The 27,064-nt window shown below is 37.1% G+C and overlaps 1 protein-coding gene across 1 annotated transcript in view; it reads right to left on the bottom strand.

Annotated features, from left to right (window-relative positions):
- Positions 1 to 27,064, bottom strand: part of ValRS (Valyl-tRNA synthetase) — a 464,082-nt gene that overhangs the window by 123,508 nt on the left and 313,510 nt on the right. The gene's annotated exons all lie outside the window — the stretch shown is intronic.

The raw sequence follows: 27,064 nt of genomic DNA, 5'->3' as shown, positions 1-27,064 counted from the left end.
TGATTGAGGTTATGTTGATGAAGTAGGGCTTCAACACTTTCTTTGTATAAAAGTTCATGCTTATATGCAGATCTATTTAGTAGCTTGGTGTTTTCTCATTGGATCCTGTGGCTAATGTTGTGCCAGGCCAGATTTGTAAGGTTTGATAAGCCAGATGTGGTCTTGATACATTTATTAACAGATCTTCCTGTTTTGTCCATAGTAAGACAAGTTGCACAAACATGGTACTTGGAATATGCAAGGTAGCATCAGTGGTGAGAGTAAGTCTTGTGGAGAGGGTAGCAGGTTATGAATTTGGTTGATGGGTTTATATGTAGCCAAGTTAGCTGGTTTTGGGTGTGGACAGCAGGGTTTCCCCCCAGTTTATCTGGGGTTTTTCATCCCGCAAGCAGGCAAACCGGCTCCGTGAACACACACGGATCAACAGCCATAAATATTTAACCCCCCCCCCATGAGGGAGCTCAACTCGCCCCAATAGGGACAGGGGAGAAAAGGGAGGGAACTCCATATGAATAAATAAATAAGGTAGCAATGAATTGATATTTTTTCAATTCAGAGATGTCTTTTATAGGAATCACGTGGACTTTTTTATGTTGAGCACATACATGAGAGGTTGGTTAAGCAACCTATGGTACGTTAGTACTGTGTGTGGGTAGTGCGTTAGGAAAGGAGAAACTTGTTTACATTTGATTTAAAAGCCAGTATATTGTATTCTTTAAGAAACACATAAGGGGAAAGACCCACAATACAGCATTAGCAGGGATAAAGGAGAAGAAAAGAAACTTGATCTGTGAGTTTCAAGGTGTACTGTGAAGGGAATTATTCTTGTCTGGGTGGGTTGCTAATAGGAAAGGGATTAATTATTTTTTGGGTTATTCTTGGATTTATATCCATTTAGTAAGGTTGTTTCTTTGACAATTTCCAGTTCTTGTTTTAGAGATTTTTCAGAAGAATAAATCTTGTGTGCTCTTGATACTAGGGATTTTATGATGCCATATTTTTGAGATGGGTGGTGGGATGATGTATTGTGGATATAGCAACCTGAAAAAGTTGGTTTTTGATAGAGAGATGTGAAAATGGATCAACCTTGCTTACACTGAATGTGTACATCTTGCTTACATTCAGCATAAGCAAGATTGATCCACTTTCACTTCTGTTTGAAAACCAACTTTTTCAAGTTGTTATATCCACAATACATCAGCCCGCCACTCATCTCAAAAATATAGCATCATAAAATCTCTAGTATCAAGGGCACATGAGATTCTAAAACAAGAACTGGAAATTGTCAAAGAAACAGCCTTACTAATGGATATAATCCAAGAATAACCCAAAATAATTTATCTATCTCTCTCTCTCTCTTATACAGCAACCGAGACAAGAAGCTCACATGAGTCCTATACTATATATTAAAGGCATCTCTGAACATGTGGCAAAAATGAAAAATATCAACTCATTGCTACCTATAAACCCATCAACCACATTCATAACCTTCTACCCTCTCCACAATACATACTCTCATCACTGATGCTACCTGGCATATACCAAGTACCATGTTTATGCAACTTGTCTTACTATGGACAAATAGAAAAGATCTGTAAATAAATGTTTCAAGATCACATCCAGCTTATCAAACCTCACAAATCTGGACTGGCACAACATGGAATTGAAAACACTAGCCACAGGATCCAATGGGAAAACACCAAGCTGCTAAATAGATCCACATATAAACATGAACTTTTATACAAAGAAAGTGCTGAAGCCCTACTTCATTGACATAATCTCAATCACAATGAATTGAATAAGGACTCGTGAACCAACGAGGCCCTAAGGGGCAATCATCTTGATTAAAGTGAGAGGAAGATCCACTCACTTTAATCTTTCCTATACGGCCTTATCAGCCAACTCTTCTTATTTTATGACTCTTATGCTATTAGAGTACTCGAGGGCTATGAGAGCTTTCGATTTCTGGCCTATATCTATTTCTATGTCCTCTAAGTATATATACAGGGTGTTCGGGATAAATTTGACAGTTTCGTAAGGAAAAAGAAAATCTTCTTTGTATCTATTAAATTTAATGAATTGACAAAAAAACATTACAGGCAGAGTTAATTACAATACTATCAACAAGATTTACTCAAAATAACCACCATTAGCATCGATCACAGCTTCAATTCTGCTTCGGAACCTCGAACAAGCTGATGCTACAGTCTCCCTGGGAAGGGCCGCAAAAACTGTTTTAATTTTATCCATTAACTGGGCTTTTGTATTACTGGAAGTGCGATTGGTGTCTTTTTCAACTGCGCCCCATACAAAATAATCCATGGGGTTAAGGTCTGGGGAGTTTGGAGGCCAAACATTTGGACTGGTGAAGTCGTAGAAATTTTCAGACAACCATTTTTGACTTTTCCCAGAGGTGTGGCAAGGGGCCGAATCCTGCTGCCATACATACGGCCTACCATTGGCTACCCTTGTTATCCAGGGCTTGACTACAGTTAGCAACTCCACGAACAAAGCCCGAATTCCAATGCCAGGGTTCTTCAACACCTGTTCCTGCAGATTTGCGAGGAATTCTGCTGTACGAACGCAATCAGATCGTCTGCTAGGGATCTTTCCTCTTGCTACATCCTCGTAGTCACCATTGCAAGTCTCTAGTTCATGCCTGATTGTTTTTACTGTATTCAGGGAGCATTGGGCAGCAGTCGTAATATCCTTATTTTGATGGCGGGCACGAATCATCATGATACAAGTTATTCTCTTCCATGATTCAGGTGGGTTCCAGCTATCCATCCTTTCTGACATCTTGTATATGAATGAAGAAGGGTCCAAACTTTTAAATGAAGAGAAGTGTGTGTTAATACATGTAACTTACGGAAAAATATAATTAATTATAAATATGTCAAATTTATCCCGAACACCCTGTATATATCAATACTTGAGGTAGACCATATTTATTGACTGCATAAAAGTTTTGAGGTCAATCTTTTGACCAAGCCCTCTGTACAATGCATAATTCAGAGGGCCTGGTCAGAAGATTGAATTCCTGGTGATTGGAGTAGAGAAGCTGAACATGAGAATTATAGAGGAATTTCTCGAATAAGTGTTGCAGGTAAGATTTATGCAAATATACTTGAAAAAAAGTTGAGAAAGAATGTGGAAGAAAAACTTGGAGAAGAACAAGCTGGGTTCAGACCAAATAGAAGCTGTCAAGATCAAATTTTCACTTATAACAAACAGTTAAGAAATCATGGGAATATGACAAGGATCTGTATACTTAAGTTTTGCAGATCTGGAAAGGCATATGACAAAGTGCCCAGAGAAAAGTTTTTCAAAAAACATCAATTATAAGGGGTAAATGTTATACAGAACAACACACAGTCTATATTTAAGTTGTCAGTCAATAGTTAGAATTGAAGGAAATACAGAAAGAGTCTGATGTAAAATCAGGGGTAAGATAAGGATACACATTATCTTCACTCTTATTCATCATCTATGTGGATCACATTACGAAAGAAAGTGGCATTAGGCATGATATAAGAATCTGCTGCTTTATGTTGCTGTTTGTTTCGTTTAACAGTCTTGTACTCCTCAACATAGCTAATACAAGTCTCCATGAGTCTCTAACTAAACTAAATAACAGATGTAACAAATCTGGCATGAAAATCAGCAATTAAAAACCAAAACTATGAAAATAGACAGAAAATTGAATGCATCAACTGCATTCTGAATGGAGATACTATAGAAGAAAAATATTTCAGCTAGGCATAGTTTTTATTGGCGAACGGCAAGTTAAATCTGAAAAAAGACAACAGAATAAGCAAAACTGATATGATGAGGAGCCAGCTCAAAACATTTATATGGAATAAGAGAAAAATTAGCCAAAACACCAAACTAGCAGTATACAAGACAGTGCTCAAACCAGTTTTAAGTTATATATCTGAGAGTTGGGTTAGAAATAAAGTATTTGACTAGAACCCACAGATATGAGGGTTATGAGAAAAATTAGAAAAGTAAAACAGATGGCATCAATGGCAGAATCAGATTAAAAAGGAACTTGACACTGCTAGCATTCAAGAATGTTTAAGCAAAGCTCTAACATGGTATTGCCACTTAAATAGAATGGGAAAGGTTAGCAAAACAGGTGTTTGATGTCAAGATGTCAGGAAAGAGGAAGACCAGGGTCTAGGTGGATTGATTTGGTCAGAAGAGCCTTAGAAGAATAAAATATTAGATATGACAAGTTATAGACTAATTTGGAGGAAAATTGTGGATAAGAGATTAATATTAATGTAAACTTAATTATGTAGTGCTGTCATAGTAGCTTGAACACCCCTTGAGGATACATATCAGGAAACTGATGATGATGATTTTATTATGACGGTTGTTTGAAAAGTTTGGAAAAAAAATAAATTAAACACATTTTTCTGAAAAAAAAAAAAAAAAAAACCTCTATTTCTCAGCATATTCTCCATCGAGGCCTACACATTTGGTCCAGCGAGTTTCCAGTTTTCATCCCATCTAAAAAGTAGGATTTGTCAAATTGTGCAAAATAGTCATTGAAAAGCCTTGATGACATCTTCGTTCTAAGAAAATTTTTAAGCTTGGGAACAAAAAGAAGTCACACAGGGCCAAGTGCAGTGAATAAAGTGGATGTGGAACCAAATTTGAACCTCAATTTGTACAATTTTGTCATTGCAATAGCTGATGTGGGACAGTGCACTGTCTTGATGAAAGAGCACTTTTTTGTGCACCAATCTTGGCCGTTTTTTTTTTCAGTTCTTCTTTTAAACACTTTTAAAAAATGACGCATAACTGACTCCTGTTATTGTCTTACCCTTTTCCAAATAGTCTATCATGATAATTCTTTGGGAATCCCAAAAAAACAGTGTCACATTCCCAGCTGGAAAAACAGTCTTCACTTTTTTCAGTGCTCTTTCACTGAACATTGTCCACTGTTTTGACTGCTGCTTGGAATCAGGTGTGTAGTGGCGGATCCAAGTTTTGTCTACAGCCATGAATTGATGCAAAAAATCCTGCGAATTATGATTAAATATCGCCAAACACTAAGTTGAAACGTCTTTTTGCATGTGTTTTTGATCGACAGGCAACAATCGCAGCACCCATTGTGCATACAACTCTTTCATATGAAATTTTTTGTGCAGGATATTATACACCCATTCAGTTGAAATGCCTACAATCTCGGCAATCTCATGCACTTCCACTCAGCAGTCTTCCATAACGATTCAATGGATTTTGTCAATCATTTCCTTTATAGTGACCTCAGTCGGGTATCTGGAGCATGCCTCATCTCTGATGAACTTACGACCATGTTTAAACTCATTTATCTAAAAATAAATATCTTTAATTTTGGTGTAGAGTCCCCATGAACTGCATCTAATTCAGCTTTGATCTGCGCAGTTGTCCACTTCTTCAAATAAAAGTGTTTTATCACTAGACGAAACTTGTTTTTCTCCATTTTTAAGAAAAATACGAGCAGTCATTTTAAATGTTTACCAAACAAGAACTACGCATCGCACGTGGCTAAAATTTTGCCAGAGATCATGAAAAAGATGATAAACGCCAACACTGGTATGAATGAATGAATTGTGTCATCGTCTATTGGAAATTTACCAAACTTTTCAAACATTGTATTATCTATATTTACCATCTGAAGTGAGAGATTTGTGGATAATCATTGAAAATAGTGTGTGTGTGTGTGTGTGTCAGAAATGTTATGTGAGTGTGAGTCAGAAGCATGAATTTCAAAAGGGAAATAGTGACAAAAAGCATAAAAATGTGAAGCAATAAATGAAGAAAAAGTCAAGAAAGATGAGGAGAATAGTGGTGTCTTTAATGAGTGAAACAATATATTCAAAGGACAAAGTGTGAGCTAAAATATTTGGAGAAGCATCTGGAAAAGCAGTAAGGTAGAAAAGAGTGAAAAAAAAAAGGAGAGGTGAAAGTAAAAGGTTTTAACAAGCAAAAAAAAAAAAAAAAAAAAAAAAGAGAGAGAGAGTACAAAGACAATACTACATTGTGATTCAAAGATCAGAGGCATCTTTGAGTTCATGACCAAACTGTGCTTTCCCGATGCGATTATGAAACATGTTAGTGATGCCATCAGATTTTAAAAATGGAAGTTTTAATAATTTTGAATGGAATGAATAACATATGAGCTGAAAGCATGGAATGCAAGAAGATATGAAAGAGTTTTTGGAGAAGTGAAAAAGAAGAGTCATCATGCTTGCAAATAAATCAATGTCAGTGTGCAAGAGAAATGGTGTAAAGTTTTTAAATGTTTGGAATGGATTTCATGGATGAAAGGACTTGTATATACCTGGTGAATTTGATATTAGGTGACTGGAGAAGGTTTTATACAGTGAGAGAATGGATGTGCAAAATCAATGCAAGTACAGCCATGTGACTGGATGAGATATGAGTCCAGGGGTTAAGTGAAAATACAACAGAAATTGCAACACTCCTTAACCAGATCGTTTAAGCTTCAGCACACAGAATGTGGTAGAAAGGGACAAAATATAGTTACATTATATAAAAGAGGATCTAAGATTGAGGTTTCAAATTATAAACATTTAATATTGCAGGAGTTGATTAATAAATTAAAAAGTTGGTTAAGGGCAGAATTCAGAAGTGGGTGGACATCAATACAATACTGTTTGGGAGGGGGGGAGAATAAAATGATTTTGTGAAGTGGGTTTTGTCATAGTAATTTACTCACTTCTAAAATGAAGTGACAATTCAGTTTACTAAGGAAAATGACTACACGAAGATAACTGACTTTGCAAAAATGAATCTAATAAGATATAATATGAAACTATTATGTAAGTTGAAGCAAATGGGATTAGACATGGATAAAAGGTATGGTTTGGTTTATTTAGATTTACACCCCATGCAACTCACAGGGTATGAGGCCAGTGTATTATATCACTAACCTAACCGGTTTGCTTATTCTGAGAGACTAAAAACCCGAATTTCTGAGAGAAAAACCCTCTATGTCCATATGAGACCAGCTAATTCGCCTTCAGTTGAAAAGCCCTGATAAAGATTCTTTGCATCCTAGATGGGATTTGAAACCCAGGTCTTTCCAACCAAAGGGCATCGTGGAAACCAACTGAGTGGATACATCAGTGAGTATTATACAGTGAGATGCATCCAAGAGAAGATGGTGAATTGTGGTATGCCATAGGTGCTTTTTACATCAATGAAGTAAGTAAACTGGAGAGAGCAGTAATTAATAAAGATGATGTAGAAATCCTGCAAAAATTATCTAAATAAACTGGTAGTTTGGGCAAAGGATAATGGTTGCCAATTCAACATGTCTTTACGTACTTCAATATGAAAAAAAAAAAAAAAAAAAAAAACTAGGCTATGTATTCAGTGGCATATTTAGGTATAGGCCATATAGACCCAGGCCTAGAGCAGCAAATTTTGAGGGGCAGCAGAAATTTCCAGGCTCATTTTTTTAGTTATAACATGTTCCTTATATGCCACATCTACTCACAAGTAGAGAAATATATTTCTTTTCCTCATTGTAAGTTTAGTCTGCAAGCATATTGGCATGTAATCTGATTCTGCATAACTATACAGACCGAGACATGTGCACGGAAAGCAATGTATCATTGTCATAACTTGACACAAAGGCACGAGGGATTAGTGAATTTGATCACTTTCTTGCTGAGCACATTGCCAAAATTGGGGAAAAAAAGGAAAAAGTTCCATTTCCTATTTTTCCTTTGCCACACATGAGGAATTTATTAAAATAACAGGTGAGAAAATAATCAAATTTATTGTGGAAGAACTTAAAATAGTGTAGTACTATTCCATAAGTGTTGACTCAACACTAGACTTGTCTCATGTTGATCAGCTGTCCTTCATTGTACGATATGTGAAAGAACATGGAACTTCTGTGGAGCGCTTCTTGCATTTCATTCCTAACGTAAGTCACAAATCAGAAGAGTTACAAGAGGCGGTATTGACTTCACTAAACGAGCTTGGAATTGATGTAGCAAACTGCAGAGGGCAGGCATATGATAATGTTAGTAACATGGGTTCTGTGATGTGTTTTTCTGCCAAACGTCATTTGATCAGCGAGCCCGTAATGAAGTCTCAATCCGGGCATTGATCCTAAGCGATTGTCTGTTGTTTTTCTTGTGCAAGCCTCTAATTTAATCCCCTTTCCAAAATTTTTCTATGAATTTAATCTCTAGCCTCTCACATACCATTTCTTATGACTAATCCTTTTCTGTCTTACTTAGATAAATTTTCTCTTTTATACCATATTACAACATTAATATATTCTTTCTTTTTTGTTAGTTAGTTTAACAAACACCTTTATATTTTATATATTTTATTGGATGAAAGAATATTTCTTTTTCTTTTAAATCATTCATCTATTATCTCTTTTGCAGGGTTTTTAATTTATTTATTCTTCATGTTACACCATGATAGCTGAGAATTCTACATTCTTAAGATATCAGGTGTAACAAAACAACATGGTCAAGGGCACTGATAATTCTTTAGCCGCTTCACGTAAAATCCGTGCCGGTATAGCATCCAATCCCACAGATGTATTCACATTAAGGTTCTGTAATAGACTATTCACCTCCACTTCATTTATCACAATTCCCGTATAAACTAATGGTTCCTTCTTTTTTTCAATGTCACCACCTGGATGATATACTCTTGTAAAGTGCTCACTCAGTAATTCCACTATATCAACTGATTCAGTAATCTCCTTACCATCATCATTCCTTAAAATTATTCTGCCGTGTACAGTTTTTTTTTTTTTTTTGCTTGCAGCATATTGAAAGAACTGTTTGGGATTCTCTTTAGCTTGCATAGCTAGTTTCCTTTCATAATCCGCTTTTGCTTTTTTTTACCACACTCGTCACCCTTCTGGCCTGCGCTTTATACCGTTCGTGTGCATGCAGGTCACCTTTCTGTTTAAATTCCCTCCACAGTTGTTTCTTTTTTTTTGCAGCTCAAGCTTAATGGGGTTATTCATCCATTTAACCCCTACTTATTTTACTATGCAGAACCTAGGTATACAATCAGCCATAACCTCCTGTAAATTCTCCTTGACCACTTCCCATGCTCTATCGACATCCAGCCTTTTGCAGTATTACATGCCATGGCACTGATCCAAGCAATCTCCTAAGCTTGTCATACTTGCCAGCATGGTAATTCTACCTATACCCTGTCTTAATCGAAAATTCCATACCTTTAGCCACCTCCCAGGTCAAGACCTTATGATCACTGTCACCAATAGGTGGCAACATGGTCATATTCATTACAGTCAATTTCTCAGATGCTATTAGCAGGTCAAGCACTCTCAAACCCCTAGTATTTTCACTTACATGCTGTCTCAGATAGTTATCCATTAATAATTGAATAAAATCCATTTCCTTCCTCACATGTGTCTTCTCCTTCCAATCAATGTTACCATAGTTGAAATCCCCCATAATAATTACCCTCCTTCCACTCATTTCTTCTATTTGCTTATGCATACTATCTCCACCATCTATTCTATCACCTGATCTATAGCAGCACCCAACTATATATTTTGTTCTGCCAGTCTCATTCTCACACCAAATAGCCTAAAATAAGCTCTTTTCACTATCCTGCATTTTTTACTAAATAATTTAAAGAAATTACAATGTCAACGGATATACATTAAAATAAATTTTAATATACTTCAATATTTCGGCAAGGTCACGTTGCCATTTTCAAGAAACTTAAGAACAAGACACGTGCACGTAGGCACAACAAACAATAAGTGAGGAAGAAGCAGGAAGCTATTATTTCTCCTAAAGTCCTGATGGTGTCCCTTAGTGGGCAAAGTTGGTATTCTTGGGCGATTGGGCTGAAGGTCTTCTGATGTAGGTTTCCTAAATTTGAGGCAGTCTCATGCAGCCAAATTTGTTGAGGTTTGGATTGTTTTGTAGGGCTGAAGCTGATTCCATGAAAAGCCTTTCATATTTGTATTTACTACGGTGTATTATCGTGGCTTTCTTCCACCGTATTCTATGGTAGGTATCCAGCGCATGGTTAGCAAGACCAGAGTGGCTGTATTTGTGAAACCGGATGTCGTCCTTGTGTTCTGAAATTCTGATATTTGCTGTCCTGCCTGTTTGGCCAAAGCAGGACAGCTTACAGCTGCAAGGGACCTGGTATACACCAGGTAGGTCTGGGGGGGTCTTTAGTAGAGCGAATCAGGGATGCCAATTTTTTATATGGTCTGTAACAAGAAGTTAAGTCATGTTTTTTTTTAGGATTTTTGTAATTTTTTCCGAGGTGCCTCGGATATAGAGTATGGTGGATGGATTTAGAGTAATCCTTGTTGTGAGGGGAGGGGGCGGGGGTTGTGGTTTACTGGTTTCAATATTTTTTGGATTTTTTTGGAGGGGGTAGTCATTGGCTGAGAAAGTGTTGTGAATGTGGTTTAGAGCTGTGGTAAGGGCATTGTCATTTGAACAGATAAATTTAGCCCTGTTGTGTAGTGTCTTAATGACTCCATATTGTTGCGAGGAGGGGTAGTGGGATTGCTGGTGAATGTATCTGCCTGTATGGGTGGATTTTCTATAGACTGAGAAAACCAAGGTTCCATCAGGCTGGCAGGTGACTAGTGTCTAAGAAAGGAAGGTTGTTTTCTTCTTCTTCCAGGGTAAATTTGATTCTGGGGTGGTGGTTGTTTAAGTGTGTTAGGAAGGAGAGGAGTGCATGGGAGCCATGTGGCCAAATAGTGAACACATCATCAACATAATGAAGCCAAATGGTTGGTTTTTGTGGGGCAGAGTTTAAGGCTTTCTCTTCAAAAGTCTCCATGTAAAAGTTGGCCAAGGGTGGGGAGAGTGGAGAACCCATGGCTGTCCCCTCTATTTGTTTGTAGAATTTTCCTTGCCAAACAAAATAGCCTGAGTTCATTGTGAACTGAAATAGGGCTGTGATATCTGGAGGAAATTTAGCTTGGATTAGCTCTAAGGATTCTTTGAGTGGGACATTTGTGAATAAGGAGGAGACATCAAAACTGATCATTATGTCAGTGTGTTTGAGTTTAAGGTTTTCTATGCTCGCTTTGAAGTGGGCTGAGTGTTTTATGTGCGAAGGTGTGCTGCCAGTATAATGTGAGAGAGAGATTTGGCCAAATGTTTACCTAGTTTGTATGTGGGGGAATCAATGCCATCCACTATGGGATGTAATGGCACATTTTCCTTATGTATTTTTGGGAATCCATAATACAGGGTGGGGTGGGGTTTGGAGTTAAATGGTTTTAATTTTTAGTAATTTTCACAGGCCAAGAAGTGACCTTCTTAAGGAGCCTGTGGAGTTTTCTAATTTGTGAGTTGGTGGGATTGTACTTGATAAGGAGGTAGTAGCCCAATCTAACAATAGAGCTTTCAGCTTACCTGTGTAATCCTTTTGGTTAAGCAATACTGTGGCGTTCCCTTTATCAGCTTTGGTGATTATTATTTTCTTGTTTTTCTTTAATTCTAGTACAGATTTAATTTCCTTATTGGGCATTTCGGCTTCTGGTGGTTAGCTTTGGTCGGAACACAAGCCACAGCTGGTCTAATATCGTTGGCGACGTGGTTTGGAAGGTGTTGTATCCCATGTTCAATTCGTATCATAATATCTTCAACAGGTATCCTTCTGGGGGCAATGGCAAAGTTGTGGCCACGTGCGAGGGAGTCGATTGGTTCAGGTTTCACACTAAATGACGAAAGGTTGACTACCATTTCGGTAGAAAGTTGTGGTTTCGAGAACGAGTTCTTTATTAAATTTTCAAATTTCTTGATGTGTGAATCTTGTACTTTTTAAAATTCTTTCTCCGCTGCAGTGCACGAGATGTCGTATAAAATAGACCAAATTTCGTGGCTTAAGGTGCTTGAAAGTTCATCTTCGAGTGCCTGGATAGCTAAGTAGCATCATTCAGGAAATAGTGAGTTGTGGCGATTTGTTCCCTGAGCAGTGCTTGGCTGGCACTGTTATAAATACGAAGAGCCTTTTGCAAAGAGAAATGTTGCTTGAATTTCACACAGTCAGGAATTACCTGGTTATCCCGGCAGCATTTTAGGAAGGCGAGACGATTCAGTTGTCTTGATAGCTTTAACTTCATTTTACCGTAATTCGTGCTTTACGTGCAATATCATCTCAGTGGATTATCGTAATTCTCGTGGAAAGGCTTAGGCATTGGTTATGCATTTTTTACTAAATAATTTAAGGAAATTACAACGTCAACTAGGATATACATTTAAATAAATTTTAATATACTTTAATATTTCGGCAACGTCACGTTGCCATTTTCAACAAACTTAAGAACAAGACACGTGTACGCAGGCACAACAAACAGTAAGTGAGGAAGAAGCAGGAATCTATTATTTCTCCTAATGTCCTGATGGTCATCCCCCCCCCACCCAGCAGGCAATGTTGGTATTCTTGGGCGAATGGGCTGAAGATCTTCTGATGTAGGTATCCTAAATTTGAAGCAGTCTCATGCAGCCAAATTTGTTGAGGTTTGGATTGTTTCTTAGGGCTGAAGCTGATTCCATGAAAAGCCTTTCATATTTGTATTTACTATGGTGTATTATTGTGCCTTTCTTCCACCGTATTCTATGGAAGGTATCCATCGCATGGTTAGCAAGACCAGAGTGGCTGTATTTGTGAAACCGGATGTAGTCCTTGTGTTCTGAAATTCTGATATTTGCTGTCCAGCCTGTTTGGCCAAATTAGCACATATAAAAACTTGGCATCCCTTATCCGCTCTATTAAAGACCAACCCCCCCCAACCTACCTGGTGTATACCAGGTCCCTTGCAGCTGTAAGCTGTGCTAATTTGGCCAAACAGGCTGGACAGCAAATATCAGAATTTCAGAACACAAGGACTACATCCGGTTTCACAAATACAGCCACTCTGGTCTTGCTAACCATGCGATGGATACCCGCCATAGAATACGGAGGAAGAAAGCCACGATAATATACATGGCTTATACGTGGATGACACGTAAATACAAATATGAAAGGCTTTTCATGGAATCAGCTTCAGCCCTAAGAAACAATCCAAACCTCAACAAATTTGGCTGCATGAGACTGCCTCAAATTTGGGAAACCTACATCAGAAGATCTTCAACCCAATCGCCCAAGAATACCAACAGTGTCCGCTAGAGGGCATTATCAGGAGACTTTAGGAGAAATAATAGCTCCTGCTTCTTCCTCACTTACTGTTTGTTGTGCCTGCGTGCATGTGTCTTGTTCTTAAGTTTCTTGAAAATGGCAACGTGACGTTGCCGAAATATTGAAGTATATTAAAATTTATTTTAATGTATATCCTGGTTGATGCTGTAATTTCCTTAAATTATTTAGTAAAAATTTCATAACCAACGTCTAAGCCTTTCCACGAGAATCACTATCCTGCAATACAACTTCAATTCTCCTTGGCTGCAGTTCATCAGCTATCATCAATAACACTCCTCCCCCCATTTTATTCTCTCTGTCCCTCCTAAACACACTATAACCTACACATTCTATTCCACTAACTATATCATCTTCCGTCATCCATGTTTCACTAATGTGGCCAGGACGAGATAATCAAGGCCAAAAATTCTTCCTTCTTGTTCCTGATACTCCTGGCATTAGTATACATGAGATGCAGAGGTCCCTTTGTCCCACCCCTATCTTGATGCGTTATTCTAAAGGGTGTCCCAAAATTCATGCAAGATTTAAATTTAGCGCTATTTGTGCGGTAAAGTGTTGTCAACGAGAAAAAAAAGACAGCGTGACAACTGACAGTTCAGGGTTATTAAAAATGGAGCGCTAAGTGAAAGAACAACACATTTTCATTGTCGAGTGATATTTTAAAAATAATGAAGGTTTGGCAGCTACCGTTCACAATTTTCGTACAAAATATGGTCGGAATAGTGATTTAACTTCATCAACTGTGAAAAGATTAATTAAAAAATTCAAGGAAACTGGATCAATTAGTGATCGTATACACTCTGGCTGTCCTTCAAGTCGTTCAACAGAAAACATTGAACCAGTTCATGAAAGTGTTGCTGAGAGTCCAGGAACATCAATTCGGCACCGTGGTCTCGAATTGGGCATTTCGAGAAGCTCTCTACAGCGTATTCTCACGAAAGATTTGCATCTTTATGCTTACAAAGTTCAATTGACTCAAGAACTGAAGCCTACTGACCACACACAGCAAAGAGAGTTCGTTGAATGGATTATGGAACAACAAGTGGATACTTATTTTTCAAACAAAATCATCTTCGGCTATGAGGCTCATTTTCATCTTGATGGCTTCGTTAATCGACAAAATTGTCGCATTTGGGGTTCAGAAAATCCACGAGTGATTGTTGAGAAACAAATGCATCCACAACATATCACTGTTTGGTGAGGATTTTGGGCTGGAGGCATCATCGGTCGATTCTTCTTCAAAAATGCGGCTAGTAAGGCAATAACAGTTAATGGTGCTCGCTATCGCGACATGATAATCCACTTTTTTGTGCCTAAATTGCAAGATATGGATGTGGATGGCATGTGGTTTCAACAAGACGGTGCCACATGCCATACAGTCCGAGAAACAATTCAATTACTGCATGAGGCATTTCCTAGTCGTGTAATTTCCTGTTTTGGTGATCAGAATTGGCCTCCCAGATCATGTGACTTAACGCCGTTGGACTTTTTACTTTGGGGTTTTTTGAAGTCTAAGGTTTATGCCAACAAGCCCACGACCACCCATGCCCTGAAGGAAGAAATTGAGCGCTGTATCAACGAAATTCAGCCACATTTATGCAAAACGGTCATGGAAAATTTCGACAAAAGAGTGCGTATGTGCAAGCAAAGCCGTGGAGGCCATTTACCCGATATGCTATTCCATGCATAACCCTATACTGTATACTTTATGAATCAATAAGAAATTACAATTTTTAATTAAAAACCTGTGTTTTCTATCAAAATTACTTCTTGCGTGAATTTTGGGACACCCTGTAACTATCCCATTCTGATTTCTTGTCCTTAGTACTCGCTCGGGTACATTATATACATTCTTACACTCAACTGTCTCACTGATGTCCGCATACCCCCCCCCCCCTTGGTAGTTCTAGTTTCCCTGGTTCTGCACATCCATTTTCACTTCATTCAGCAACACTTTTTCCAGTCTCTGCACACAAAATCCATTCAAATGCAGGTCATCCATCTTGTATAAATCCTTTCACCCATCAAACTCGTTCCACACGTCCATGAATTCAACACCACACCATCTGCATAACCTGCGCATAAAGTCATTTGTGATTATGGCCCTCCTAAACTCTTGTCTGTCATACCGCGGCAACAGACTTACCATCCTAACTCTGTCATTTCGCTACCTTTAACAATACTTTAAAGTCCTCTCTCATAAAAAATTTATCTCCTTTCAATTCATTCGTATCCGCCACAACTATCAATTCTTTAACCCTCTGTTTTTGCGCTCTAATTCTCTCACTTATATCCTTAAATTTCGCACCCGGTAAGTATGATTTAGTTAAACTCCCACCTATCACTCCTCTTAATAACGAGTCACCATACAACACTCTTTCCTTCATTTCAGAAACTCTCCCACTCTTACGCTTATTTTTCCTTTCAAACACTGGTTTATTTCCGTTAGTCAAGGTACTCTGGAAAGAGTTTTGCAGGTGCTCTAACTCTCGCTGTGCACTATGTATCACAGTGTGCAACCTAGCGATCTCACTCCCTACAAATAATTCCTCATTTTTTTCATCATTTAAACCATTTTCTCTCTCTCTGTATAGTTGCTTTCACTCTCTCTTTGACCACCGCTCTCATTGCCATCTTGTACAACATCGCAATTCCCTATCAAGCCACTATTTTCACTCACATTCTGGCTTTCTTCAACGATAACTATCTCACGACCTGACACATACTTCAATTCCTCACTTTGCTTACACTTTCTGCACATTCTAACACCACTATCACTTTCCATCCAAACTCCAGCCTCATTCGGGAATGCATACATCCCATTGGACAAACTCTGTCACATTACAGTTTTTGAACAAAGGCGTCGTATTTTTGGACGCACATTATCTTAAGTCGCATTGGTGCCATGTGCTATTCTATTAAACATATCGTTAAAATACTAAATTAAATAAAATGGGATTCACACCAAAATCACACAGACACAACAAACTACCAAAATTAGACAATATTACGTTATGATTAAAACCAATATTCCAATTTTCACTCAAAATTATACTTAGCTTTCGAGAGCTCTCTGAAAACACTACACACCATGTAGCCCTCTAGCAGCAACCTTTATATATCAATATAAAGATAATTTAATTGAGAATGTAATGCAATAACTTTTATGAAGGATTTTTTATTAGAACAGCAGTTATAAAGAAGAAAAGTGAAACACATAGAAAAAAAAAAGAGATATACAAAAATTCTCACAATGTGAGTTAATACTTAGTTGGGTAACCTTTAGTGTCAATTATGGCCATGCAATGCCTTCCCGTGGAGTGAACCAAGTTTTTTTAGTTCTGCAGCTGTTATAATATGAAACCAAGATTGAATTATTGCTTCTATTAATTGGATTTTATTGGTGGGTTGCTTCTGACTAACGAGTTTCTTTAGTCGGCTTCATAGATTTTCGGTTGGGTTAAGGTCTGGGCTATTCCCAGGCCATTCCAGCAGTGGAATATGATTATCTTGAAACCACTTTTTGCACACAGCAGCAACATGACATGGAGCTGAATCCTGTTGAAATATAAATGCTTCATTATCTTGGAAAAGATCACGTACAGAAGGCTTCAGTTTGGGCTCAAGTATTTCATTTATGTATTTGTGGGCATTTATATTCCCATTAATCACGCAAATTCTTCCCACACATTTTGATGTCATACAACCCCAAATCATAACACTAAGTGGGTGTTTCATGGTAGGTGTAATGCAATCAGGATGCAAATCTTCTCAGATTCTTCTCCTTACGTATTTTATGCCATCACTACCAAACAGGGAGATTTTGGTCTCATCACTCCAAATAACACTGTTCCATTGTTCCGCTGTCCAGTTAACACAGATTTTAGCTCATGTTTAATCTTTTCAACCTTTGTTTGAGAGATAAAATGGCTTTTTTTCGTAGAATTCTAGCATTTAGACCAAATTCTTGCAGTCTGTGCTGAACAGTCCTTGCACTTCACATTGTATTGCGCCATTTCATCTTGTATACACCCAGATGATTTTCTTCTGTCACGTAGGCACAGTCTCTCAATTCTTCTATCATCACTTGCTGTTGTGCACCTTTTCCTGCCTTTACTAATCTGGTTTGGTAGTGACTGTGTCTCCTTATACCTCTTCAAAATTTAAAAATTCCACCTATGGTTAAGTTTCCATCAATTTTTCTTCTAATTTCTTCATAACTGCAGCCTTGTTCACTTAATAGTACTATTTTACATCGCTTTCTGGGTGACCAGTCAACTCTTTGCACCATTTCTTTCATTTTATTATGTTTTACAAGTTCACTAAATGAAAGAACACAAAAAAAAAAACCCAACCAACTTGATAGCAATCATATAACACACTGACAAATGTCCTCCTCTCAGCTTCAATACATGACATCAAAAGCTGAATCCTACTGTGACCTTATTGGCTCATTGCCAAAACAGGATGACACCTGATTTGCTCTCTAAGCACTCATGCTCATTGGCTACATTCAAATGAAGGAAAGCTACTTCATATCAGCCTAAGCAAGTTGTGCTTCTTTTTTTCTGGTTATTTGGTTATAACTTTTCATAGAATACAGATAATTGAACAAACTTTGTTGCATTACATTCTTGATTAAATTATCTTTCCATTGATATATAATTTTATGGTATTACACCAAAAAAAAGTGGTGTTATGAGCCATCAAACCTCAAAAATACACTTTTTCCAAAAGGTTTGCACAATTTTGGCCACTAGTGTATGACATCATCATCCCATGAAAAAGCTGTAATCTTTCCCAAGTTTCCATGTTCTTATTGTTAATGGCTGGCAGGTAGGATTGTTGTAGCTTCATCTTTGTTTTGAGATGAAGTGTTTCTGCATGCACTGGAGATCTGTATGGGTTCTCAGAATTGGGCATTCATTCTTTTCATTCCAGGAGTTCTCGCTTTATTACTAAGGATTTATTCTGTGAAAATACAAAATATACCCAATAAGTTCCAGCACAGGTGTTCAGGGATTAGTGCAATTTTTCTAAAAAATCCTTGATTCCATTTTAATGGAGCAATTAGATTAATTAATGATCTCTCTCTTTCTCACTAGCAAAAATTAGATCATTGATTAATCAGGAAAAAGGATAATTTAATGTGGTGTGTTCTCCCCACAGGCCTAAACTGTGGCAGTTCCTATAGAGACAGTCAACTTTTCAATACACAGTTTCATGAATTAACAACATATACAGCGTCAACTTTAAATACAACAGAATTAAAGACAGGAAGGATTAATGTAAGCAAGTAGAGGGATTGCAGAAATATCATATCACTATATTTGCTGTTACCGAGAAGATGAAAACAGGTGAGACATTTCTCAATAATACCATAGAATGATATATTCAGATAACAGTGGTCAGGTTTTTGCTGGCCTGGTTGGCATAGTATTCATGCAGCATATCCACTTTCCACACAACAGGCTAAGGTGGTTGAATCTCACCTTTTTTGTGACTGTCTTTAGGTGGAAGATGAATTTCATAGCCCAGTGTGAAGCCTGCTTACTGGAGACTGAAAAAACATGTTTGGTTTTCAGAGTCAACAACAACAAAAAAGCTATTCACAGTACTATAGGTTTATCATATATCATACAAAATATAAGTAAAGGAAGTAGCTAGAGTAATCAACAATAAACAAACTTATTGAAAGGCAGATAATAATAATAACAAAAACAATCTATCTACAGCACTATGAACTATAGGTTTACTAACCTTTCATAAGTAGAGATCACAAAATATGGGTAAAGAAAGTGGCTAAAGTATTCAATACTAAACATACATTAGGCAGGCAATTTCAAGTTGAGTGGTGTGAGAAAATTTCAAATAAACAATGAACCCTAGTAGGGAAGTGGGTAGAGGCATTTTTTAAGTCTTGAGAGAGAGAACAACTGATATAAATAAAAATAAAAGTTGGCTCTTTTTCAGGGTAAGAGAGTAGGCAATGTATACCTGATACATAAAAATGGTTTAGAAAAATTTTGAGAAAAGAGCAAAGATAATAAAACGTACTGGCTGGATTTCTGTTCAGAACATGATTTAGTCATCATTAACACCATGGTCCAACATAAATATGTGCAATAAATTCATACTGAGAGAACACACACACACAATAAATAAATAAAATAATAAGGAAAATCCTATTGATTATGTTATTGTTGACAGTGATATGTTCATGCTAATTCAGGATAAAAGATCATACAGAAGATACAAAACAGGAAGTTATAAAATTTAGTATCATAGTGCAAAGAAAAATATGTGCAAATGTTTTAAAAAAGAATCTAAGCTGAGCAGCTCTCAGACAAATATAAGCTCAAATATACAATTATTAGAGAAAGAGAGGAAGTTAACAAATAAGGCCCAAACTTAGCGACTCAGTGATATTACAGACAAATTATGGAAAGATAAATATCATAAATACAAAACTGTTCTGGAGAATTGAAAATGCTTAGAAATGGAGGACAAAAGACCAGAGAAATAATAAAGGCAACATCAAAACTGAAGATGAAGACATACCAGATATCTGGAGAATAATCACTTTGAAAAATTATTAAATGAGATAAGCAGGACAAAACAGTGGTAGAAAATATTCAGGAGGGATGTACTGATGAGTATATTTTAGTAAAGAAAGTAGAAGAAAGATGTATGAAATTTGAAATGAGAAAGATATCTGGAGTGGGTGATATCTGACTACAAATGGTCAAATATGGAGGTATAAAAGTTTTATTCTGGTTATGCTATAATTAGCAAAGACAGGTCACGTTAAAGGTCAAATTCCAGATGACAGAGTAGAACTCTCATAGTACCCATCTATCAAAAGAGGAACAAATCAATATGAAAAATACAAAGCAAAATATAATCTAAACTTAGCTTGTACGTCAAGTGTGGGATGCAAAATCAGGTGACTAGGGCGTATACTATCCCCACAGTTATTCATCATCTATACAGATCACATCACTGAAGAAACCTGGCATTAAATTTGATAACAAAATCAGAAATATTCAACTCTACTCTTTATTATATGCAGACAATGTTATATTCCTAAATAAATTCAATATAAGTCTTCTGGACTTTATTTAGGCACAATTTTTAGTGAAGATGGCAAATTAAATATGGAAATAGGCAACATAATAAACAAAGCCAGTATGGTGGGTAATTAGCTGAATAAATTTGCGGAATACGACAGAAATTAGCCAAAGCACTAAACAAGCAGCACAGAAGACCATGTTCAAGCCAATTTCAATTTGTGGACTCATAGTTGGGTTAGAAATAAAACAGCTGAATAAAGACTAGAGATCACAGAATTTGGAGAAAAACTAGAAAATATGGCGTCAGCAGCAGCATATTAAAAAATGAAGTTTTTTTCACTAGTATAAAGTATCTCACCCCCACCACAGCACTCATATGCTATAGGTCTTATGAGCTTTCATGTATGAGTCAGATATAAAAAAAAGTATACTTGACAAGAATTATAGTTTTGTTTTCAACCTTACTCAAGTGTAAGTAAATGAAGTTTGTACATCAAGTAACTTCAAACTAGTCTAAGTTGTATGTAGAGACTGTTGACTTCTAATGCAGTTGAACTGATGTAAAGCCAACAGACTGTATATACCAGTAGATTAATTGAAGACATTCCATTCACAAACTTTGTGAATGGCATATCTTCCTTTGCTTAGACTTAGGTAAGGATGAAAACAAGACTATAATTTGAAGTATTTTCAGGACTGGGCAACTCGTATATATAAGCTAATGACTTCACATCACTTGCCTTAGTATCCCATAATGCAAAGCACATATCCTTAAGGGTATGTATAATGTTATGCATTATAGGAAGGGTCACTACTCAGACCAGTTTTGATCTATATTGAGGTGAAAAAGTAAAAAGGTTGCTCATCATAGGCCTAGAGTAGTTAGTATAGGGGGTGCAAGAGAGCCTGATAGTATAGAGAAAAAAAGACAGATGGATGGCATGAGAGAGAGAGAGAGAAAAGGTCTCAGCTATTTTATATCATCATATAGCCAAAGGTTATCAGTTTTCCTTTTTCACCAATCTCATATAGATGAACAACCAAAAAACCAATTGAAACTAAAGCGCAAAGATGACTGATACCAGGTGGTTAGCCCCATCTGGGTAAATCGTCTTGAGTTAGCATTCTCTGCCTGTTATTACTCCCCTGCAATTGACTATAAGACTACATTGAATTAAGATGATGGAACTATTTATAAAACCTCTCATAGCAAGAATAGACAGAATTTTATCTCACCCTGGTGAATATTGCATGATGTGGGTGGTCTACACCATCTAGTGATAAATTTGATATCTCCTAGAATGCTTCTTTCTAAATATAAAAAAACATCTGACTGAACAATAAAATTTCCATAATACAATATTATAAAGTATTTGGATGTAATAATCTTGGAAATCAAAATTTGGATACTTGTTTTCAAATCTGTGTTTTTTTCTAACCTTCCATAAATGGTATTTTAATTCATTAATTATAAATATCAAAATTCTTTTCCCATTGCTGACAAGTGGTGGGTACTGCAAAAAAATAATCCGTTTTGTGTAATGGAATGCCCAACACATTACATAATCTGTTCCAAATACTCAGAGCAAGATGGCAGCTGTAGAATGCATGGTCTACTGTTTCCAATTGGTAACATGTCACATATTGGATTTCCAATGTTAAAGAACCTCCATTTGATGGCATTGACAGGAAGGCGGCCATATGCAAATCTCCAAGCAAGATCCTTCCTATTAGGGTACTCTTCGAACTTCATCAAGTTATGAAACAAAATATTGTTGTCAGTACCCAACTGTGGAATTTCGCAGCGAAAGAGATTAAAGATTTCTTTATACCAAATTTTACTTTTTTTTATTGGAAATAATGTCAAATCCGGAGTGTTTTAGCAGTCTTAGAGTAAATCACAATTTGTAGTATTCAGGAACAATCTTACCTTTTGGATCTTTATAATCATTAACTGCAAATAGGAGAAAATGAAAACCCAAGCAGTACTGGAGAAGGTCTGCACATGTGTGATTAGTTTGCAATATTTTATGTATTTTTGAAGCTGTATTGCTTAAATAGCAGAATTTTAAGACTGGAAGTCTTAAATCCTCCATGCTTCGTTGAGAGTTGAAGAAATTCCTTTTTAACTTCTTGGTATCGGCTAGACCAAAACGATTGCAGAGGTTTACTATATAATTGCTTTTCTTCAGCTTCTGTGCAATTGAGCAGGAAAGGATATGGTTTCGAGTACTATGGCTTTAGAGGAAAAGGAGAGCAGCTCTATTTTCCATTCTTCTAACATTTCCAAGTTCTTGTATATAAGACTGGGTAAGTGGAGAAGGGAATTCAAAGTATAATGAGGGAGTTCTCTCTTTGGGGTAAGTCCAAAAGGAATGCCTCCAAGATCCCACTTTCCATACACTTTTAATTTTTGTCTTGTCTGCATTAATAATTAATCTGCTGCTTTTGCTGAATTTTTCCAAAATACCAAAAAAAAAAAAAAAAAAAAAAAAAAAAAAAAAAAAATATATATATATATATATATATATACAGGGTGTTCGGGATAAATTTGACAGTTTCGTAAGGAAAAAGAAAATCTTCTTTGTATCTATTAAATTTAATGAATTGACAAAAAAACATTACAGGCAGAGTTAATTACAATACTATCAACAAGATTTACTCAAAATAACCACCATTAGCATCGATCACAGCTTCAATTCTGCTTCGGAACCTCGAACAAGCTGATGCTACAGTCTCCCTGGGAAGGGCCGCAAAAACTGTTTTAATTTTATCCATTAACTGGGCTTTTGTATTACTGGAAGTGCGATTGGTGTCTTTTTCAACTGCGCCCCATACAAAATAATCCATGGGGTTAAGGTCTGAGGAGTTTGGAGGTCAAACATTTGGACTGGTGAAGTCGTAGAAATTTTCAGACAACCATTTTTGACTTTTCCCAGAGGTGTGGCAAGGGGCCGAATCCTGCTGCCATACATACGGCCTACCATTGGCTACCCTTGTTATCCAGGGCTTGACTACAGTTAGCAACTCCACGAACAAAGCCCGAATTCCAATGCCAGGGTTCTTCAACACCTGTTCCTGCAGATTTGCGAGGAATTCTGCTGTACGTACGCAATCAGATCGTCTGCTAGGGATCTTTCTTCTTGCTACATCCTCGTAGTCACCATTGCAAGTCTCTAGTTCATGCCTGATTGTTTTTACTGTATTCAGGGAGCATTGGGCAGCAGTCGTAATATCCTTATTTTGATGGCGGGCATGAATCATCATGATACAAGTTATTCTCTTCCATGATTCAGGTGGGTTCCAGCTATCCATCCTTTCTGACATCTTGTATATGAATGAAGAAGGGTCCAAACTTTTAAATGAAGAGAAGTGTGTGTTAATACATGTAACTTATGGAAAAATATAATTAATTATAAATATGTCAAATTTATCCCGAACACCCTGTATATATATGGAATCATTATCCTTCAAAGTTCCAACTACATCATTGGCATATGCTAATGCATTATTTTCCTTTTTAGTTGAAGGAACTGTTATTCCTCACACGGCATGTGTATTGTTGACTTGTTATAAGAAAAGTTCAAGAACCATTGAAAAGAGCAATGGACTAAGAAGGCAACCTTACTTGACTCCTTTTTGAATTATTACTGGGTCTGACAGGAAACCATTAACTAGGAGGCAGATAATTGAATTAGCATAGGGTGCTTTGATAACAGATAGCAGTTTTTTACCTACACCAATTTACTGAAGGTCTGCGCGGTTAGCCTAGTGGCTTTGCGCTTCGCAACCATATGCCTGGGGAAGGAGTGTCCTAGGCTCGATTCCCGTCGGAGACGTGAGGAGTTGAAGGATCTTCCTCAGCTATAGCCAAGTTAGCCGGTCTTGGGCGCTGGCAGTAGGGTTTTTTCTGCCAGTTTATCTGGTGTTTTTCATCCCGCAAGCAGGCAAACCGGCCCCTTGAACACACAGGGATACAGCCAAGAATACCTTGAGGCATAGGAGTGATCATTCTATCCTCGTATTTCGGTTACGAAATCCAAGCATGCTTGGAAGGTTGTGGGCCTTAAAGGCCTGTCAAAGCCATTGGGATAGATAAATGGAATTTACTGAAGGATGTGGAATAGAAAGGGATGCCAGACATTATCGAATGCTTGAGTAAGGTCTACTGATAGCACTGTCATTGATTGCTTTTTCGTGTTAACTAAGCGGATTAGATCACATAGCAGAAACAGATTGAATTCCACTGCTCGACATGGTACTCCATATACCCATGTGCTTTTAATTATATTTCATTCCCACTTTGAGCCTGTTATTGATAATGCAGAAAATATCTTGTAGTCAGTATTAGATAGAGAAATAGGTCTCCAGCTGCTGATTGAGGTGTGATCTCTATTAGGTTTAGGAATGAGGACAGTATGGCTTGCTACAAATTCACTTGGTATGTGTCCTGATGAGAGAAAGGAATTAAATAGTGTAACTAGAATGGAAGAATAAAATCCCAGGCCTCACGATCAAGTTCTATCCCTAGACCATCAGGCCCTGGGGATTTTCTTGTCTGGCATTCTTTATAGGCTGGGGTAACTTCAGATGCTGTAATGGGGCTGTCAAGCCCATCTTGGATATAACAGGAAAGCCATTAATGTTCCAAGAGTTATAATTTCCAACAGTACTATTGCCTTCAAACAGATTTTTGTAGTGTTTCTGAAAGGAGTCAAGGATGTCTTTAGTGGTAGACATGTCTTCTTCATCAACACAGATTTGAGTGATAGTCCTTTCTTTGTGAAATTTTGTAAATTGTCTATTGAAGAATGCAGCTCAAGGGCTAGCTGCAAAGTGCTGTTATATTCTTATCTTAAAATTTCTTTCTTCTACTTGTTTCTGCCTTTCCAGTTCTATCTCTATGTTAATGTTTCTAATGATGTTGCTACATTCTATACCACTGCGTTGGTTTGTTACAAACCAGCTTCTCTCTCTCTTTATACAGATTTTTCAACTTTTTCCTTTTGAGGAAAGCCTGTTCCTTTCCTCATTCAATCATATTCTGCTTTACTGCTTGTTTGAATTTTAACCACATATCCCAATTCCAGGTAACATTATTTCAATTCAAACAGAGGGTCTGGAATTTAGTTGAAAAGATCAATGGAAAATTTGGTGGAAGTCTCCATGGTCCAGAAGAGATCTCTACTTTTTTCATGCAGTGGAACTTAAGTATAACTGGTTATACGGTTAAGTATAACTGGATTATGATCTGGCATGTTGATGTCAAGATGTTTTATCTGAATTATCCTATTTATAAGGGAAGAAGAGATATAAATTTGATCAATATGAGTAGCAATACCTTGATTCATGTATGCGTATGCCTGGAGATTAGGATTGCGAATCCTCCATATGTTTACTAGTTGAGCATTGTCAAGACATGTTTTTAACTGTGCATATCCCACTTTTCCACTCCTGGGGTGTCCTCCTATTTTGTCTAATGTGGGGTTTTCAATACAATTCCAGTCTCCAACTGCTATGATGTAGGGGGAACCATATAAATATGGCTCCAATTCCTGGAAGAATTTTTGTCTAACTGCATAAACATTTATAAACCTTATTACACATCCACAGTATTTCCAATCTATTGTCAAGATTCTCCCTTCTGCATCCTTTTGGATATTACAAAATGACCCAAGGAGGAGGGCAAGAATAAGAACTCCTACTCCAGCCCTGTTAAATCTTCCAAAGCTCTAATAAGAAAGAAGTGGATATCTATCTGTTAAACCTTTTATATCTGCAGAAGTATGTTTCTTGGAGAAACAAAAACCTGATATTATGGCATAGCATAAGTTCCCATATAGTTTTTGAAAGTTTATTTTGCACTTGGTTAGACTATAATAAATTTAGTTTAATCCTTTAGCCAAGTGTGAACAAACAAAGTATGCACATGAAAATATCTTCAGGAGTGAGGTAAGGTGGTACAACACCAGGCAACTCGTGGCAAATGTGGCCAAGCTACCATCACTCCTATCTCAGTATCTCCCATAATGCAAAACACATCTCCTTGTGGATGTGTTTAATGGAGATGTGTTTGGCCCTTCTCCTTGTATAATGTTATGCATTGAGGGAAGGGCCACTACCCATCCCGGTTTCGACCTTTATTGAGGTCTCGTCAGTGGGAGCCAGGCCCTGAAGTCGAGATACCAGGCAGAAGCAATGGAGAGGTCATCTTTACCTATAGGAGTTGCCATAAGGTGTGCCACCTTATTATTAAATTACTCTCGATTTAGAGAAAGAAGGAGATGTGTTTTGCATTATGGGAGATACTGAGATAGGAGTGATGGTAGCTTGGCCACCTTTGCTATGAGTTTCCTGGTGTTGTACTACCTTACCTCAGTCCTGAAGATATTTTCAGGCGCAAACTTTGTTTGTTCACACTTGGATAAAGGATTAAACTAAATTTATGATTCCCATATAGTTTCTTGTTTAATTTGCCTATGGAATCCTTGTACATTTAATGAGGCAATGCAGAAAGGAGATGTTATGATTATTGAAGTGTCACTGGTAAGTCTTTAACTTCTAAATTTTGGATTCATCCAAAATTTAGAAGTTAAAGACTTACCCGATTGTGTGACCTGCTTCTTGTAAACTGTTTTCCAGTTTTTTGCAGTTGCTTTCCATTACTTCAATTTGATGGCTGTCATTTTTGATTTGGAAGCTAGTTATTTTCTTTTCATGTAGATGATAACTGTATTGAGAAAAATTTGAATCAGTAAACTTTATTATATTTTCTTTAATTGTAT

Source organism: Typopeltis vanoorti, chromosome 12, assembly GCF_054136105.1.
Source record: "Typopeltis vanoorti isolate ZY-2024b chromosome 12, IOZ_Tvanoo_1.0, whole genome shotgun sequence".
Taxonomy (NCBI): domain Eukaryota; kingdom Metazoa; phylum Arthropoda; class Arachnida; order Uropygi; family Thelyphonidae; genus Typopeltis; species Typopeltis vanoorti.
Note: the sequence above shows the minus strand (reverse complement) of the source record. Positions and strands in the feature narration are given on the sequence as shown.